At 42.3% G+C, this 20,616-nt stretch overlaps 1 long non-coding RNA gene across 2 annotated transcripts in view; it reads left to right on the forward strand.

The window, feature by feature from the left end:
• The window catches only part of LOC310898103, a 241,419-nt gene that overhangs the window by 210,007 nt on the left and 10,796 nt on the right, over positions 1-20,616 (forward strand). For both annotated transcript variants that reach the window (XR_014582959.1, XR_014582960.1), the window contains 4 exons: positions 3,002-3,259; positions 16,206-16,306; positions 17,286-17,357; positions 18,711-18,861. This is a non-coding gene — a long non-coding RNA (uncharacterized lncRNA). The remainder of the gene's footprint in view (positions 1-3,001; positions 3,260-16,205; positions 16,307-17,285; positions 17,358-18,710; positions 18,862-20,616) is intronic.

Consider the following 20,616-nt stretch of genomic DNA (forward strand, 5'->3'; position numbering starts at 1 on the left):
AGAAGTTGCAAAATCGTCGGCGCTTGTCCTCGTGGGGGACTTCAACTTCCCGGACATATCCTGGAAACACAACACGGCACAGAGAAAGCAGTCTAGGAGGTTTCTGGAGAGCGTGGGAGATAGCTTCCTGACGCAGCTGGTCAGTGAACCTACCAGGGGTGGTGCCCCGCTAGACCTTCTCTTCACAAACAGAGAAGGACTGGTGGGAGATGTGGTGGTCGGAAGCTGTCTGGGGCAGAGTGACCACGAAATGGTAGAGTTCTCTATTCTTGGCGAGGCCAGGAAGGGAACCAGTAAAACTGCTGTCTTGGACTTCCGGAGGGCTGACTTTGAGCTGCTCAGGACGCTGGTTGGCCGAGTCCCTTGGGAGGCGGTTCTGAAGGGCAGAGGAGTCCAGGAAGGCTGGGCGCTCCTCAAGAAGGAAATCGTGATGGCACAGGAGCGGTCCGTCCCCACGTGCCCAAAGATGAGCCGGCGTGGAAGAAGACCGGCCTGGCTCAACAGAGAGTTGCGGCTGGAGCTTAGCAGAAAAAAGAGGGTTTATAATCTTTGGAAAAAAGGGCGGGCCACTGAGGAGGACTACAAGGATGTAGCGAGGCTGTGCAGGGAGAAAATTAGAAAGGCCAAAGCTCATCTGGAGCTCAATCTGGCTACTGCCGTTAAAGACAACAAAAAATCCTTTTACAAATACATCAACGCGAAACGGAGGACTAGGGAGAATCTCCATCCTTTACTGGATGCGAGGGGAAACCTAGTTACTAAGGATGAGGAAAAGGCTGAGGTGCTTAATGCCGCCTTTGCCTCAGTCTTTAGCGGCAATACCGGTTGTTCTCCGGACACCCAGTGCCCTGAGCTGGTGGAAGGGGATGGGGAGCAGGATGTGGCCTTCGCTATCCATGAGGAAATGGTTGGCGACCTGCTACGGAGCTTGGATGTGCGCAAGTCGATGGGGCCGGATGGGATCCACCCAAGGGTACTGAGAGAACTGGCGGAGGAGCTGGCCGAGCCGCTTTCCATCATTTATCGGCAGTCCTGGCTATCGGGGGAGGTCCCGGTTGACTGGCGGCTAGCCAATGTGACGCCCATCTATAAGAAGGGCCGGAGGGCAGACCCGGGGAACTATAGGCCTGTCAGTTTGACCTCAGTGCCGGGGAAGCTCATGGAGCAGATTATCTTGAGGGTCATCACGCGGCACTTGCAGGGCAAGCAGGCGATCAGGCCCAGTCAGCATGGGTTTATGAAAGGCAGGTCCTGCTTGACGAACCTGATCTCCTTCTATGACCAAGTGACGCGCTTGGTGGATGAGGGAAAGGCTGTGGACGTGGTCTACCTTGACCTCAGTAAGGCTTTTGACACCGTTCCCCACAACATTCTCCTCGAGAAACTGGCTGCTCGGGGCTTGGACTGGCGTACGCTTCGCTGGGTTAGAAACTGGCTGGATGGCCGGGCCCAGAGAGTTGTGGTGAATGGAGTCAAATCTGGTTGGAGGCCGGTCGCTAGTGGAGTCCCCCAGGGCTCGGTACTGGGGCCGGTCCTCTTTAATATCTTTATTGATGATCTGGATGAGGGCGTCCAGTGCACCCTCAGTAAGTTTGCAGACGACACCAAGCTAAGTGCGTGTGTCGATCTGCTCGAGGGCAGGAAGGCTCTGCAGGAGGATCTGGATAGGCTGGAGCGATGGGCTGAGGTCAACTGCATGAAGTTCAACAAGGCCAAGTGCCGGGTCCTGCACCTGGGCTGCAACAACCCCAAGCAGAGCTACAGGCTGGGAGATGAGTGGCTGGAAAGCTGCCTGGCCGAGAAGGACCTGGGAGTATTGGTGGATAGTCGGCTGAATATGAGCCAGCAGTGTGCTCAGGTGGCCAAGAAGGCCAACGGCATCCTGGCCTGTATAAGAAGCAGTGTGGCCAGCAGGTCGAGGGAAGTGATTGTGCCCCTGTACTCGGCTCTGGTGAGGCCGCACCTCGAGTACTGTGTTCAGTTTTGGGCCCCTCGCTACAGGAAGGACATGGACGTGCTCGAGCGAGTCCAGAGAAGGGCGACCAAGCTGGTGAGGGGTCTGGAGAACAAGTCTTACGAGGAGCGGCTGAGGGAGCTGGGCTTGTTCAGCCTGGAGAAGAGGAGGCTCAGGGGCGACCTCATCGCTCTCTACAGTTACCTGAAAGGAGGCTGTAGAGAGGTGGGGGTTGGTCTATTCTCCCACGTGCCTAGTGACAGGACGAGGGGGAATGGGCTAAAGTTGCGACAGGGGAGTTTTAGGTTGGATGTTAGGAAGTACTTCTTTACCGAAAGGGTTATTAAGCATTGGAACGGGCTGCCCAGGGAGGTGGTGGAGTCACCATCCCTGGAGGTCTTTAAAAGACGTTTAGATGTAGAGCTTAGGGATATGGTTTAGTGGAGTACTTAGTGTTAGGTCGGAGGTTGGACTCGATGATCTTGAGGTCTCTTCCAACCTAGAGAAATCTGTGAATCTGTGAATCTGTGAAAATGCACTCCCATTCTATGGAATGGAAGTCGTTTTCCAAAATCATCAAAGGTTTATTAAAAAGGGTGTAAGAATTAAGTCAGAATTAATTTTTGTTTCAATTACAAAGCCCAGGATACAATGCTTATAAAGTTAAACTTTAACAAATGATTTAATATTTATTATAATTCTGCTAGTGTAATAAAAATAGGAATAATGTTGAAATTAAAATTTAGAAATAATGATTTATTGACCACTGTCCTGCACCTCTGAAGCATTTACAAATGTTCCACTTTATGTATGTCACATAGTCGTGCCGGGAATGGCCTGAAAATTCTTTTGATAATCCACAGGAACATCTACAGGTTTATTTTGTTCATTTGAGATGTTAATAAGTGTGAATGGCAAGAGTACAGCCACACAGAATGATTTAAATGGGAGGCTATGACTGGTATGATGCAATTCATGCACTACTGCCACACAGTCTCTTGTCAACTGTGAACAACTAAAACTTGATTTTAATTTCTATTGCAAAAGGTCACAGAGCTGGTGCCCAGCCTAAGAGAAGAGCTGCCATTGACTCAGTGTGAGTTGAAAAGACAGAGCTCCATCAGGTGGAACGTGATCTGTGGAAACAACCTTGCTTTTCCAAAGGTGGTCTGATGTTCAAACACTAACTCCAACCCACTGTGTCTTGCAAAACTTCACAAGGTCATGCTGAGGAGCAGAAAGGCTTTAAATGAATCCTGCACAGAATTTTATGGAAGTGACCACCGTCTTCAGAATGTGCATGAGGTAGGTCACCTCACTTCTGTCAGCGATTTGTCCTGGAGGCATACTGAAAACAGGCAGGAACACTGGAGAGTAAATTGTACTCTAATGATTGTTTTTTTATATATTTTTTGCTGGTTTGTCTATGAATTTTATCTTGAGCTTGACATTTTTCATATGGTTGTCATAAATTTACACCATACAGTTAAAGTTCTTTGAGGAGTTAAAATTTAAGGCAGGATAGAAATATTTTAAAGGACTTTATAACGACACATTAGAACCATAGCAAATCCCTGGATAGCCTAAATGGACAGAAACATTCTAGAGTACAAATGAGTTAGAGACTAATTCATAGTAGCTTGTAAAGGCTTGGGGAATTCTTTATGTTAGAAATGGCATTACAGCAGGAACAATCTGTTGGATGAGAGAAACATTCTCTCTTAGCCTCTCGTCATTCCCTGGAATGAGTGTTTATGGGTGGAAATCTGTCTTGATTCATTGTTCCCTCTGTTGCGGCCTTTTTATTGTCAAAGAGGTTGGAGAAGGTGAAGGATATCCCTCTGTCTACCACAAGCCTTGGAGAACATGTCATGTGGCATAAAAAGAACCAAGAAAGAGAGGGGTTTACATTTAGAATATATTAGACTAAAAATAACTAAGTAGCTGGCTATGGAAAGAGGGTTCAGGATTCCTTTTCAGCTGTGAAAAGTGAACAAAATATCCCATTGTAATTAGAACTAGGAAAGCATGCTATATGTGCTATAGTTGAAATGAAATCAAGACGCAGATTTACAACTTCAGTGGAGAGAACACAACTTATAGTAAATGGGGTATTGTTAAATCCATGCTCAAGTAACCAAAAAAGAGCTTCTATAAGGTGTTGTTGCCAGAGAATCTTCAATTTTCCTTCCATCACCAGTGATTTCTAAAAGAACAGCAGAAAGACAGCAGTTTCAGGGAACATGCAGATGCCTCCTCTTCCTACAAGTAATCAGCGAAGGTTGGAAGTGGTATTTCCCCTGGGGAATCATCACTTTTTTTTATGTCTGTAGAACTCTCTGAAATAGCCGTTACCTCTTCCAGGATTTTCTTGGATTGAGAGGCTCCAGGTTGAGAAAGCCCTTGTTCTTTGCATGCTTGACACATTGGGATTGTTTCACTTTTGTGGTGGGTTTGTCTCAGCAAACGGAACTCCCACCCAGCTGCTCATTCACAACCCCTCCTCAGCAGTGCAGGTGAGCAAATAGGATGGCAAAGCTCATGGGTTGAGATAAAGACAAGGACATTGCTTACAAGTTACTGTTGCAAGTGAAACAGATTTGACTTGGGAAAAATTAATTTATTGCTAATAGATTCTGGTAGTGAAACACAAAGATAATTAAAACAACATCTTTCCTCCACTTCTGCCAGGCCCAGCTTCACTCCTTCACTCCAGAATCTTCCACTAACCCTACTCTGAGTGGCATGGGGGGGGCGGGGCAGCTATGATCAGAGAATAGAAGTTTAGAATTTTTTCTCTCCTGATCCATCTCTTATACTTTTCCCCTGCTCCAGTGTGGGCTCTTCTCACACGCTCCAGTTTCTTCAGGAACATCTGCTCCGCCATGGAGCACCACCTCCTCCTCTGACCTTGGTATTCCCTCCACCGTTTCTCACTCCTTTTTATTCCCTCCTCCTCTCTCTCTGGTGTTTTTACTCTCTCTTAGATGCATTTTCACAGACATTCCACCAGCATTGCAGGTGGGCTCAGCTGTGTCCTGTAGCGGGTCCACTGGAGATGGCTGCGTCCAGCATGGGGCAGCCCCTGGTCTCTTTTCACAGAAGCCACCCCAGCAGCACTCCCCACTGTCAAAACCTTGCCATGTACGCCCAACACAACTTTTCTAACAATAAAGCGAGGCAAATGTTTGACTGTGTGCTTTGACCAGTAAGCTTTGGAAAAACAGGTATTTTGGCTCACTGCACGGAGACTGCAAAGATTCTTTATGATAAATTGGAAAACCTTTTGGCCCTTTTAACTAAGTCCATTTAATTTATATTCCTGTTCAATTCAAAGCACGTACCCATTCATGCAGCCTGCACCCTGGATCCAACCACGTTGTATGAGAGCTTTTGTTTGTTCTGGAGCCCTGGGGACTGGGGCAGAGGGCACATAGCTGGGCTTTTTGGCACTCCTATCCAAAAGCACTCCCTGATTTTCCTCCTGAAAGAAATGCAGAGCTTTTTCTTGAAAACAGTGTTGCGCAAGCACCCTTGGGTGATAATTATAGCTTCCGGATGAATATCACATTCTGAGCGCTAATGACCCAACCAGACGGTGCTGGTCCCCTCCTATCGGTGGGAGAACAACCAGCAGGCAGCTGGTGAAAGAGCTGCTGGGAGGTGAGCATAGGAGCTCCTGCCTCAGCGTTTTCTTTGTGAAGATTAAAGGTGCAAGTGTGTCAATCATCAGTCTGAAAAGGCTGTCAGAGTTCAGTATTTTTAGCTCTTTAGCAGATTATCTCTTTTATTTTTAGAGGTAACAATAGTTCCTGGGTTAAGAGGGAGACAAAAGCCTCATTAGTTTTGGAATTTCAAATGAACTCAGTAAGGCACTGAGGAGATTTTTTTTCCATAGGAACCTGAAAAGTTGCTTAAAGGATGCTGTGAAAAACAAGGGAAGGCCTCCTGCTTAAGGGTCTCTGTGCTAATGATATACAAATATAAGCTGCCTCAGCCTGCCACGTAGCATCCTGGGAGTGTGCTCTTCCCCAGCCAGTGCAACAGCAGCCCCTCTCTGCCGAGGGTGGAGGTGGTTTCAAAGACCACAGTGGTTCCGAGATGGAGGATTAGAAAAGTCAAGTAGTCCTGTTGAATCCCATGTTTATGGAGAAGTTGAATTCACGGGCTACGACTGCAAGGCCTTATGCTGTCTGGACAGACTACCCCTCACCAAAAGCTCATGTAGCTTAGAGAACTGAAGTGGAGTTGCAGGAGTTCTGCTTCTCGTGGCCTGCAGGACTGTCCCTGCAGGTAACAACATGGTCTCAAGCACTTTCACATGTCCCACTCACAAGACAAAAAAATGCAAATATATTTCTAGTTTGCTCAGAATCAAAGCTAAATATAAAGGGGTAGGAATTTTTTGTTGTAATTTTCTTCCTTTTTCCCCAGTCAAGACCTTGCTAAAGCGATGTCAACTCCTAGTTCTCCAGCACTCCTTCAGCTCTGTTTTTCCTGGTTGTGTCTGTCAGATTATTATTATTATTGTTATTTTTTTTCTCCAGGATATGATAAACGGATACACTTTCTAGCAGACAGTCTATATTAGGAGACTGTGTCTTGACTGTGATTGTGTTTGGCAACTGGGGGTCACTTTTTCTTTGAAGTGAAAGCTTTTGTGTTGAAGCTCTCTATACTTTCAATGAAGCTCATTATAGCTGTTTGATACTCATCCAGCAGACCCTGAATATACCAATGAAACAAATGTTGCTCCAAGTGAGAGCACTTGGGACAGACAGGATCAGGCACCTTGACCTTGGAATCCACTTGGGAATTTTGCATTCCCATGTGGCATTTTGCCCTATTTCATCCTGCCCTTCCTGTCACAGGAAAGCTTTTTGTAGGAACTCCGTCTTCTGGTTTTCCATTGCTGTATTCCTGCTGAAATTTTCCTCCTTTGCACTTTCTGTAAATGTGCAAAACGGAAAGAAAGGAAGGATGAAAAAGTATATTGGAATCATACTGAGCACATTTCTTTTGAAAGTCTAATTTATAAAAATGAGTACATATAATTTTGCAATTATAAATATGTGAAATAAATGCATTAGTTAAGAAGTTATGCTTTCAAAAGTGCTAATTACTAACCAAACGCATTTTACGGTGTTTTAATGAGCACTTTTTCATATCATATTAATATCCATTAGCTATACTCATACTAGTAATGCTAATAATGTGCAAAGCCATTAGTTAGCTACAAAGTCAATAATGGATGATAGTGATTCAAGCCTGCGCTACACTAAAAGATTCTTACTTTGCTTGGTACAGTGGGACAGTTAAGCTGGAATTTCTCCTGGCTATTCTGTGTGAAGTTGTTCACTAGGGTCACCTGGGCGACTCCGGTCCATTGTGGAGGACCTGTGAATCAAAACACGCATACCGCTCCACCTCTGTCTTCTAGACAGCAGAAGTTGTCTACAAAGACAATTACCCTACTGAGGAGGGTTCTGGACATTTCTGTTCCTGGACCCTATCTCAAATGCCTTCCAAACTCCTTCATTATTAAATTCTTATTAAGAAGTTTCAGCAACATTTCCTAACTGAGATTTTAATAAACTGAGGATTTTAATAAATAAAAACACAGCAACTGTGGTGTTTCCTAACTGAGGTGTTTTTAAAGATAACTCTGCTATATTTCTTCTGATATGTTATCTGAATGGATATTCAGACAGATTATCCTGATTTTTTGTCCTTTGAAAACATTTGCTGTTATTTTGCCAAATACATCTATAAGATATAATCATTGCTTGGATGGTGGATTGAACAAGAAGTGATTATGTGGAGAAATTCCAGCTGAAGTTGCACTACAACTTACAGCCACATTATATTGCTTGCTTTAGAAAAACATTTATAAGCTTATTTGCAAGTAAAATATTTTATTATACTAATATCAGGAACATTTTATGGTACTAGTAAAATGTGTACATTGTTTTAGAGACTGTTCCTAGATTGTAAAACTAACCATATATCTTGTAAATCAACAGAGAGAAGAAGCCTTAGTGGTTGTCTGAGATATTAAGCATACAGATTTTAATAATAGTGTGTTTCTGTTTAATTTTTAATTTATTTAACTACAACGTTTATTCTAACTTAAGGCCTACAAAATGCAAACACAGAAAACTTCTCCAAGAACTTTAATACAGCAGACATACATTTAACTCCCTGCACAGTATCTTCCATTTGCGTTATTGTCTTTTGCAGGGTGTTAGCTTTTGGAAATAAAATGCTCTTGGCTCTAAAAATGAACTCTCAGTCCACGTGTTCATGAAATGGATTAAGCTCACTGTAGTGCTGATTCACTGTAATTAGATGTAAGATTGATGCATACAGAAGAAACTGTTCCATGTATCTCATCCATCTCTGGTACCAACTCTTCAATCTCTTTACCAGCTTTGATTTTTCCCTAGCAAACCAATGCATACCTACTGCACAGGTGAGATTTTCTTTCAGTGAAAGATCAAGATGGGATGAGCAAAGTGGAAAGGACAGATTAAAATCTCTTAACTTGATGAAAGCAACGGTAGGAAAGGATTTAGCTCCAAACCTGGGTGATGTCTTCTTATTCTTCCAGCAGAGAAAACCCACCATCAACAGGAAAATGGGGAAGATGAGAACAGCCTGTGCTGTATCCTCTATGGCCAAAGGTAGTGGTAGGTCTAGCATCTAAAGATGGTCATGTGTAGTTGTTCATCTCCCCTCAGGTAGATTTAAAGCTGCTGGGAAGGTACTCTGCCCCATGCCTTGTTGCCTTTGATGCCAGCATAGGGGAGCTCCTGACAGGCTGATTTCCCTTTCAGGTGTCAAAGTAATGCTGTTCCTGTGAAGCCGATGCTCTTGCTCTTCTCCCTGTTCCAGGCCATGATGTGAGGGCTGACTGATTCTGGGACTTCCACTGAGAGTGGGGATTTGGGGCCAGGAGTGTCCTTAAGAAAGATAAAAACATTATGCAGCACAATTAGGGAGTCAAAGCCCGCTATAGATCTGCAGATGCTTGAGGCGTGAATCCTTACCAAAGTGAACTAAATCAGAAGTAACTCCATTAGAGCAAGCAGATTAGAAACTGTGTGAAGGAGATCAGAAGCAGGCCCCATGTGGGAAAACACAAAGCACTTTAGATAATTGTGTGGAGAGCACGGAACAGAAAAAAGTAATATCCTGCCTGACAGAAATCTTGATAACCTGGAAAACTAGGTGGAAGCTGGGAATGTAAACATCCTGTCTTGGGGAAAAAAATAATAATAATAAAAAAGTATATATATATATATAAAATCTAGAGCAACAAAAAACATACAGGAAAACAAACAATCTCTTGACATTTATGAAAGGCTTGATCTCCTAATGAAATTAAAGACTGAATAAAACTTAGCATATCTGAATCATGCTTGCAGGGACCCCCTGGGGAAGGAAGACAACTCCGAAAGCAGCATAAAAGCAATCCTCCCCATGGTGCATGAGGGGGGCATTCCAGGCTTTGAAAGCTGAACTGGAGGAGCCACCTAGAAGGACAATAACAACTTTTTATTCCTTCCTCTCATGTCAGTGATCTAGATTCACAGGAAAAAAAAAATCCTGAAAAGTGCTCCTATAGAAGAAGGACCAACGGCATTAATCTCATATAGATCAAGGGAATGATTCAGAAACACAAGGCAAGTATCATGGGGTTTAGATTCTAGAAACAAATTCTTCTCTGAGAAAAAGACACTCAAACTGGGCTTAATCCACAGTACTGCCACTCAGGGACCAACTATAATCTGTTTAGGCCCATATCTTGTATTTACAAGTACCGGAATCAAATACTGACAGCACTCAGTAGTGCATAATTAAATTCTTACTCCCTTCTGAAGTCATTGGCAAAATTTCCACTGACTTCAATAGTGCTGGATTAAGCTTTCACTAAATGTCATGAGAATTTGAAAAGTGAAGTTGATCCAAATTTTACAAATGGTTCCTTGTCTTTATTGTGGATCAAAGCAAAACCATAACCTAAACAAACAAACAAACAAAAAAACAACAGTTCACTGTGAATGAAATAAGGGTAAGGATTCATATTGTGTGTTCTGAATGCTTTTCCAGAAGATATTCAAAACTGAGTCACTTGGGGGACTACAGCAATTATAAGAGTTGTGTAAATATCACATAGCAAAAAATATTCCTTGGTTAGCCTGCTCTTTTTGGCACAATCCATCTGGCAGAAACTTATACATTTATTTTGTTGTTGCTCAAGAGCTCCTGGTGAGTAATTCTTGCTCTGCAGATGGTATATGATGTAGATGATTCTTTAAGTCCAATTTCAAGCTGTAGCTCTGTGGTTTGTCACAGTGTTTTGCTGTAGTCTGATGGCAGGAACTTTCAGAAGCCAATTTCCAGCGTTAATTTTGAAATAAATCCCATTGCTTTTTGGTAAATTCTTCAGTACTAATCTGCAATTTAAAACTGTAGAGAAACTGGAGTGCCTGAATATACAGAAGTTCTTCCCTTCTTCCTTCCCAACCTGCAACTATGCCATGTGGGCCAAGGTTGCTGAAGCTTGTGAAAATGGTTATGCCACAGAAGTTTTCTCCCTTCCTTCCTTCCTTGTATCATTTCATTTTACTATAAAGCAATAGCAAAACAAATTCACTAAACTAGACTATACTTACATGGAAATAGCAAACATATTCAGACCATTAATAAACCAGAAATGTGTGGAATGGAAGGTGACCTGAATTTCCCTTGATGTCTTAGAGGATTATTCTGGCACTCACTGGATAGATGTCTGTCAATACATGTTATTCCCAAAGCTCAGTGGCTATGTGATAGCAATAACCTCTTGTCCTTACTGAAGTTCCCTTAGGATCTGAATGAAATTCCCTTCCCTTTAGGGAAGATGAAGGGTCTATTTCTTTAGGAAAGCAACAACTGGGAGAAACTGGTTGCCCAATTGACAGAAGTTGTTCTTGCTCTGATATACCATGTGAGATGACAGGCTTTCTGCTCTTACCAGTTGAACTATATCGGTAACACTCCATCCTTCAGTCCTGTCTTTGAGTTGTCAACATTTTTCTTTGGCTTTAGTAGTGACATAATGGGCTAAGTAGGGCTTAAACAGATACTGCATTTCTACAGGGACACCAGAATAGGACTGCAACTGCTGTGATCACTCACCAGCATGCCAGACCTGGACTGCCCTTCTCTGGCTACACACTTTCTGTCCTGTCCCCTGATGCTCTGATATTCTCAACTCTCCTTCCCTTGGACAAAAGGAGTTGTCCTCTTCTGCCTCTGCTATGCCCTAGTCTCCTTTTGCCTCTGCCCCTACCCACCGCGGTCCAAGGGTTCCTGGTGCACATCTACAGTATGTGGTCAAGGTCTTGGTGAATTTAATTATGCTTTTCTGATACTTCTCACTAAACACTATTAGCTGTATGTTGTTTCTCAGTGATTTTTGATTACACATGAGGATTTGAAAACATGCACGTGGACAAAATGTTTCTACTTTCTATGTTTTGCTTTCTGAGACATTTTAAACTTGTTTTTATTGCTGTTACATTTCCATAGCTTTCTGGAAGGTCTTTTCTTTTCCAACAAGTGTGGGAATTTTACCTATCAAATTGCACTGATGAAGAAGATCTATCTTTTCAATATTTATGGAAATAAAATAATAATGCTATTATCTACACTCTTGATTACCAGGATTATCTTATTGTATATATACAGATCCTCTAGATAGGCAGATTATGTGATCAGTAGGTTCTTACTGGGCCCCAGGCTCAGAACGCACATTAAAGCGGATCAAGCCTGCTTTAATTCATGTGCTGCTTTGCTAATGCTCCTGCTCTTTCTCATGAGAATTTCTGAAACGTGCTATTGATTCGAGGCACAGTGCAGTACCCACTGAGGTGGATGGACAGACATTGACTTTGATGGACAATAAATGTTCTGTCTTGGAGCAACAATGTGTAAAGAAAGATGCATTTCACTCTTCTGGGGCTAGAGGCATCTCAGTCTTTCATATACGTTGATGGACCTTGGTTATCTCTCTTCTATTTTTTAACGTTAACAAATGCCTCTAGAATCTAGTGAGCTTGTCTCTTTAGGTATACATAAATCTGAGGTGTTTAAGAGAGCATATGAAAGGCCAAACCATGTCTCAGAAAATAGAAAGGAACTGGAATGACTTTCGTGGCTGACTGAACAGTTTTAAGGCAGGTAATAGGACTTGCTTACAAAGTATGTTTCTAAGAAGCTGACGCCTCATCATGTGGCTCAGCTACCATGTAGCAGTTTGAGAAGTGAATAAAGTAAACCATCCTCCAAATGTGCTTAGGACATCAACAATTTTTTAAGAGTCTTGATTGCTTTTTGACTAGGACATGTATCCTGAATCTCTTAAGCTTTTTGGTAAGCTTCCTTTATAGAATTGGAAAACACAGTAATTCAGAAAAGATCTTCTTTACAGTTAATGTTAGGGACAGAACTGAAGTTTCATCCATGCTGAAATACCATGATCTTAAAAGTTTATTTTCTACGTACTATGTTTCTGAATATGCCTGTGGTTCCTACTCTTTCTTTGTGTTGGCAAATAACCAAGGTAGAAGTCAGGAAACGTGAAGTTCAGTAGTGGAGAGTGCTATGGGGCAGGAATGAGATTTTGATATTGAATCTGAGAAAATTAAAGGCAGGAGAGATGTGGAAAGGTCTTTTTACTTAGAAACACCAAAGAATATGAAGATTGCGACTGATAACAGAGAAGTAGAAAAGAATAGGTGGGTAGATAAGGTGCCTAGGAAGAAGCAATGGGATTAGAAGCAACAGCTGAAGAAAAGAGGTGCTATGGGTGTGTGAAAAATATTGTTGCATCTCATAAATAGGGGCAGAAAATATGAATCTAAAATTCAAGCATAAGAAATCAGTGAAAAGGGGCTGTGGAAAGTCATGGCAACAAAGGAAAAATGACAGTACGGTGACTTCAGTAGCGGTGTTTTGAAAAGATTAGGTCCTAGTGATTTCATAGGGTAATACTCCTTTCCTCACCCCTTCTCTTGTTTCACAGGGAGGAGGAGGAGGGTAATCTGTCATTTATTTATATTTAAAATGTAACTATCCCACGTGTGAGATGGAAGTGAGAGCTGGTCATGTTTGGCTCCAGAGTCTGCCACAAGTAGTCCTATGAGAAACCCTCTACTTGTCAAGCCTCTAATATTATACTGTGACAACTCTATGCCATGGCATTCTAATCTTCCCCGGGTCCCAGCAACTGGCCCAGTTACAAGGCTGAGCTGCCTGGTTTCATTTGGTCTTCCCTGCACACCAGCTTTAAGCATAGGATTGGTTCTGTGAAGCAGAGGTGCGCTGGTGTGACTACAACCACAGAGCAAAAACACAGCCTTCTGAAATAGCTTGCACATGTCCTTTTAGTTGTCTGCTAGTGTGCTGGCCCAAATAAAAGGAATGTACCTTCCAAAAATACTATCTTGGAGGCAGACAGCAGTGTACTCTCCCAAGGGCAAAGCTGAGAAGCGAAAGAGAGTACTGTTGAGCAAAACCCTTATTTTTGTTTTTAATTTAGGGAAGGCTCATTTGGTTAAGCTTGGGCTGGATGGCTTTCAAATGCAAATCCTTCAGACTACTTTCGGGGAACCTGATATCGTCTTTGAGTCAGACTAGTCTCTTAAAATGCAGCAGGACCAAAAAAGGACTTGTGATTAAGGAGACTGCACATCCTTGGTGTCCTGGAAGTATTCCAGGGTATGAGATGATATTTCAGTCCTTTGCATTCCTAAGAATGTCCTTTTGTCCCATGAAAGGCTGACAGCTTCCTGTGTCATAACGAAAGGATGAGCCAGAGAGGGAGGTGTCTGTCTAATGAATCAATCTAGAGACCAACAGGCTCCTGGTAGGCTGGCTGACTGTTGCTTTTCTGGGCTCTGAAATGAAGGGGTGTCAGGGCTCTGATGCTAATCCCTGTCCTCTGGCTGCCCCCTGTTGGCTGATCTGCCCAGTCTGCCATGGACCTGGAGTCCTCCGTGCCTTCCAGTATTTGCAAGGGCTGGGCACAAAGGGAAAAGAAGTTTAAGGAAAAGTTTGAAATAAAGTGGCTAGATTTTTTTCTTCTCCTTCCATACTCTGTATGGATTTAGTCTAAAATGGTTATGACCACGCAGTTAACTTCTGGGATGCTGTGCTGGAAGCTGGCAGCTACTTTCATTTCTGGTTCATATTTTCTTTCAGTGGTTTTCTCGCACACAAAACATCCAGTGCCAAAATTGTTGCTAACTTTATAAGGACAAGATGGCTACACCTTGTAAAAATCACCCTTGCATGAAGCAACTAAATACAAAATTCCAGATAGGTAAACTACTCTCAGTTTAGGTAAAGCATATGGAATTGTGAATGCCAGAAACTCTTCCCTCCGCTACTCAAGTATAGGTTGCATTGCAGCAGGTAAGAACTCCAGCTAGCTAAATGAGGGCAGAATTGAGGCATTTCTGCTGGAAAGTAGTTGGAAAAGATATGACGTTATTCTGCCACAGTAACTTAACTCCCCATAGATCCTTCTTTAGAAGGACATAGGAGCTCTTCTCCTAGACTAGAGGGCCATCTAGCTCAATATCCTCAGGCTGGCAGGGCACCCAGCAGATGCTAGGAGAAATCTATAAGCAGAAGGCACATTCAGCGTGATCTTTCCTTTAGTCTATACTCTCATCACTCAAGGACCACTATTTTTAAGAGTTGTTACATAGAGATTGCATAAGGGATGTCACATTTATAGTCACTGATGGAACAATTCACTCTCTAAAAGCTGCTATGTTGCTGATGCATATTCACATGTAGTCCTGCTAACCTTACAAAGTCCATGCAGCTGTAGATGCTTGTCTCTACCATGTTTTGGCTAATACTTCATAAGCAGTATGGTGAACTAATCTTCCATTCTGGAGACATTTCCAGTTCTACTTTCAGAGCTAAGATCCTCACCTGCTCCTCTCCCTCCTTGTCATGGTGCATGAGCAATTCACACCCAGAAAGTGCCATCTGACCTACCTCACAAGGTAGCTGTGTGCAGCTGTCTTCTCAAGAGACACCAGATAGTCAGTTGATTGACAGACTGTCCAGAAAGTCTCTAGCTTTCAAAATAATCTTCCATGAGCCTGTAAGGTGGGGAAACAGATGGAATGACTGTCCTGTTTTGTACCTTCAAGCATGTAGCAGGAACAGGAAGAACCCTCTCTGTAGCTCCATGTTGTAGGATTACAGACTTCAAGGTAGCTATAGTAATGGCCGTAGGAACTTAGAAGTCAGTCCTACAAGCTTTCTCTTTTGTGACCTCATTACAAGGTCTGAAACTGAAATGTTTTTCAAGCTCAGTTAGATTTCTGGGGACAGCAGCAATGCAAGATGCAGACCTTCCCTAGACCTCCAATTTAAGCTGATCATGAGGTATAATGGAGCCAAGAGAGAGAAAAAAAAAAAGAAATAAATGAGGGCAGTGGATGTAGGGAGGGAAGATGGGGAGTTGTGTTACATTGAGAAGAGAGCCAAGTAAGAACCTGACAAACTGTTAGAAAGAGCATGTCCTTCTACCAGAAAATGTATTGGAGGCCAAGAGGAATAGGATAAACAGAAATACTGGATATAAATAGCATATTGAAGCCTATGCCCAGCAAAGGTAATGGAAAAAATCGTGTAAACTAGCTATGTACACGGATTCTTTCTATCCAACATGTGCCAGTTTGTTGCATTCGCAGATGGTGTATCAAGGGAGCCCCAATGGCCAGTTAGAGCAATTCCTGTACTAATATGAACAGAGTCTTTGATTTCATGGATTGAAATAAAATGACCCAAATATAATTACACAAGCTTATTAATTTATTTGTTATGGGTCGGTAACCCTTCATAGTCTATAGCACCAGTTACAAGAAGGGCCAAGGGGATTAAAGCTTGAATTTAGAACAGTCTGATTCCTATATGGAAATTGGAAGAAACGAAGCACTAAATTGCATGTTTTATGATGATATCTTATTGAGAAACAATTAATGCCCAACTTTAAAAGCACTAAATTTGTACTGAACAGGAGAGCTACGAAAAGAACATCCTCATGAAGGTTTAAAGTGAATGATATATATGTTTGTTATGCCTGTGTATTCAGTTCTGGAAACGTGGATAGAGCTTGAAAGTTACCAGTGAAGGCTAGCTATTTGTGGCCAATACAACGTGGGCTTTTCTGTCTCCACAGGAATTTCTACAGTGGCACTGGCAACATTACTTGAAGATTTAGTAGTATCAGGGAACTGTATAAGGGATGGCAGCCCATCTTCTTCCTGAAGACATCTGAAGGTTTGTCCTCAGGGCTCTGGGACCACTTCAGATTATCAATATACGGAAGTGTAAGATTCTGTTTCCACACAGTGGAAGGGAGGTTGTTGGTTCAGTCTTCTTCCACTCCTTATGCATTAGGCCGTTATTATATGAGGTGTGTGCTTTGACTGAATGACCACTGGCTAAACACACTTCATTGTATTTGGGGGCTTAAACAAGACAAAGAGGCTTTCACATGTTGGGCCTTGAATATCCCCAGAGAAGGAGATTCCACAACCACCTGTTGGCTGTTTCACTCAACTTCAAATAATAACAGAGCTAAAGGGAATCAGGTGTTTGATCTGCCCTATTAGGTGCTGTCAAACATGTAGGGCCTGTGCTGACACTCTCAGGGAATTATTTCTGTGTGCCAGAGTGGAGAAGCCTCTGGATCAGTGCACTGGTATGACAGTATGCTTTTCTGATGTGAAAAAGGCACTGCAGGCACTGGCCTTATCATTCAGGCCTAGAGGTAGTCAGGACCTTCACACAGAGCATCTTATGAGAGGACAAACATTACCTTGATTACTTTGTGTTTCTTCCCTGAAAATCATCTTGATGTGTGTGATTCAAAATCGAAGGAAAAGCTGTTCAGCAGAGGTAAAAGTTAAATGTCGTTTATTTTTCTCCCTGGTATTTTTTTCTACTCAGTTCATGAGGATGATACATATGATGCTCGTGTCAGTGTTAATAGTGGAGTCCATGACTACAGCTTCAGACCAAAAGGCACCTTACGTCTGAGCAACAATCTGGTGGCACCCATAATATAGGCCTGCCCATAAACTTAATATAAGATAACATGGCTAAGTGACATTCCTCAGAATGCGAAGCTATGAGGTTGAGCCCTTTTAGGTAAAGAGGATCTTTACCTGTATCCCATTTCTTGGGTTGGGTAGGAAGTATGCCTTTAAATTAGCTCTCTGAGGGGTGACAATGTTTTAATTTCTTTTAATTCCAGAATTATTTATATAGCATTCTTTCTTTGAGGTACATATAACCAGAGGGAGATGACTACTTTCAAACTACAGAAGTAAGTACATTTATTTTTTTTTCTGCCATATGCTGTAATTAAGAAAAACCTGTTTCTCTAGCCTTTTGATTGAGAAAAGCCTTGCTGTTAAATTAAATGTCTGTTCCACTTTTTAGAGGATCTGGACTATTACACATGGCTGTGATGCTTTTCCTAAATTGGAGTAAAGATGATGTATTTGTCTAGGGCAATAAAACTGAATCCTGCAGGTGATTATTTTATTGGAATTCATAGAAGCTTATTATAGAAATGTAAGAAGGAATCAGGGCACTACTTCAGAAGGAAAGAAAAAACTGACCCTAACCTTCTCTCAGCACTGAAATGAAACCCAAACTTATTTCAGATTAATTTTCTAGAAGAAGCCTTATGAAGTCTCTGCTTATGCTTGACATTTTGCCAAGTCCTTCCCCTGCTGGTGCTTTTCTCACAGGATACAATCAAATTTAACCTTCCTAAGTTGCATGGGGCCTCCTCTAAACTCCTAACCCATGATTTCAGGACTTGCTTTCCCCATTCTGAAGACCCTGTTGCTGAATCCAGATCTTTCATCAGCTTCTAGCTGGGGTCTGCCTGCCATTGCATCTGAATGCCATACCTCCCAGGGAAGGTAGGGTGCTGAGGATGCTTCAGGATCAGAAGACATACTGAGCAATAGGTTTGTTGTGTGTGATGAGAAAGGGCATGTAGAGAAATGTGAAGACTGGCCTGTGCTTCAGTGGCTACTGTGCAATATAGTAATCATTTACCTTCCTACTGTAGGTAGCATAGATAAACTAGATTTATACTACCAAGCTTAGGTGCAGTTACAGTAAGATGCAGCAAGTCATGAACTTTACCTTAGGCTGGAGGTGCTGCAGAAGCCCATACTCAGAACCGTGCTACATCAACTTTACCTGTTAAGGGTGTATGATCTATTTAGTTTAAAGCTAGTTTAGTTCTGCCTGCATGGTATCTGCCTTCACTGCTGCCAGTCTGTTGCAGTAACATACTCAATGGTTGCAAAGAAAGAGTGGAAATGGGTAGTAGAGAAGGAGAAGAAAGTATTCAGCCTTTTGTTAAGCATCGAATTAAGGAGTCGGGGGTGCCAAGAGCTTAATTTTTTTCCTGACTCATGAGATATTTACTGGTACTGCCTAGCTTATATGAAAGAAGCTGGAGGAAATCTCTCAACAAAGAATCCAGAAACTGACCCTGACAGAGGCAGGGTCTGGGTTGATAATAGTTAAATCAAAACGTCACAATCAGAAGAACATTTAGGAGAAGGCCACTTACCATGGCTGCGCTACAGGAATGGTAATTGTAAAAGTGGATTTCTTATGTGATAGCCTTTCCACATATATTTTTTCCCTGCAGCCTATATTTGACTTCCAAGGTGCAGCTCATGTGCTTGCGCTGCTGATCCCACAGTGCCATGTTCATAAGTCTTCTTTCGACTGCACTATACAACTCCTCCAAAAGGCATCATGGCTGCAGTGTCAGGATTGAATTAAAACATCATAAAGAGGTAAGTGGGGAATTGGAGATAAGATTATTCTGATCACAATGCAGAATTGGAGGAGAAATATGTCTCTGATTACTAGTAGGTACCCAGGGCACAATTCAGGTGACCAAGAGAGGCTAGCTGAGAGGCAGATGTTACACAGAAAGCTTGGTTTCTTTGAAATATGTGTAGGGGGCTAATTTCTAATATGCTTTTGTGAGTAGCATTGCTTGAATCATACAAGAAAATGAAAAGATGCTGCTAAAAAAGCACAGTGCTGAGGTCTGTAAAGGGGAAAGAGCAAAAACGGTCAACTTATTTAAGGTCATCTGAAATACGTGAAAAGTTTTCAGATAAGGGTTATAAACAGAATTTAATTCCAAAAGTTCTGGGAACATAGTTAATTAATCATTTAGTGAGTTTAATCTTGCTAGAGAACACCAACATATGAAATGAAACAGTAGAAACAGTCATCACTGTGCCTTTACCTGTGTTAATTTATTAGAAAACTAGAAGGACTGTGTTTATTTCTGTCCCTGTTAACTCCTGTTAAACTGTGTATGTGGCATCTGCTACACCCCTGTTTTTGTCTTTTGTAGCTGAAAGTCTAAATTCACTACCAGATTACTTCTGTTTTATGTCAGGGTAATTCTACTGATTTCAGTTAAACAGTGAAGTTATTCTGGAATGGTAGAGCATTGATTTCAGAAATTTATCTTGTAATAATCCTTATGGCCCCTTTTTGATTTATTAATGGTGCATTTCAATGGTTATGACTCTTAAGAATCAGGATGGCCAAATCAGTAGATTGACAACAATGAGTTGTCACCTTTTCTTGTGTGTGTTTGAGGGGATCCCTCCTGTTTCATTATTTCTTTTCATCCTGTCTGGATTCCAGCTGGTCCCTCTGCTCACTAGTCCCACAGCAGGGTGCTAGTTCACTGCCTGTAGGATAAGACCTCTCCTTCCTGGCTTTGAGCCAGAGCTTCAGACTGCCAAGGAAGGAAAGGACCTGACACTGCCTCCCACTGCTGCAAATGAGGATAACTCTATCGATTTCAGTGACATTAGGCAGTTTCAGAGCCAGAGAGGAGCCTGGCCTGCTAGGATCACATCCTGTGTGGGCAAGGACAACTTTATTCTGCCAGCATCCCTTGAGTGTAAACACGGAGTCACACAAAGAACTGCTGGAGATGGTCATGTGTCAGCATTAAAGATGGGCAAGCATAAACATGGGGATATGGGAATTTCAGGGTATTGGAAAACCCTTTGGGACTGCTGATGCGTTTTCTATGACACTTGCTACTTTGTCCTTGATGCGCCTGAAAGGAAAAAGAGAACAGAGTGTTTCCTTTCTACTCTAAACTAAGACTTATGGTCAAGATGATTGTAATTATACAAATTTAAATCAACCATTTAGGAAATTTGTAGCATAGGCCATCCCACCCTTACCAAACAAGATTTCCTATAATAGGAAAGAATAAATCCGTGGGGACAATACTTCATTTATTGAGTTCCCAGGGAAAATAAGGGATAAGATTGCAAAGAGTTGAATGAATCCTGTCAATTAGAGGGGGAATGTGCAAATTCCTCTCATAGGCCTGTGCCATCTTTACTGGAAGCTTTTTAAACATGACTAACGTTGTGAATGTTTGGCTGTACAACTGCGTCTCTGTTAGAGGTTAATAGTAGTTTCAGTGGGTCAAACGCTTGACATAATTACTGACCGGGTTCAGGGTGCTTCGGAGGGCTTTTCAGATTCTTTATGCAACTTCCCCC

This window comes from Anser anser, assembly GCF_964211835.1.
Source record: "Anser anser genome assembly, chromosome: 3".
In the NCBI taxonomy this organism is placed as follows: Eukaryota; Metazoa; Chordata; class Aves; order Anseriformes; family Anatidae; genus Anser; species Anser anser.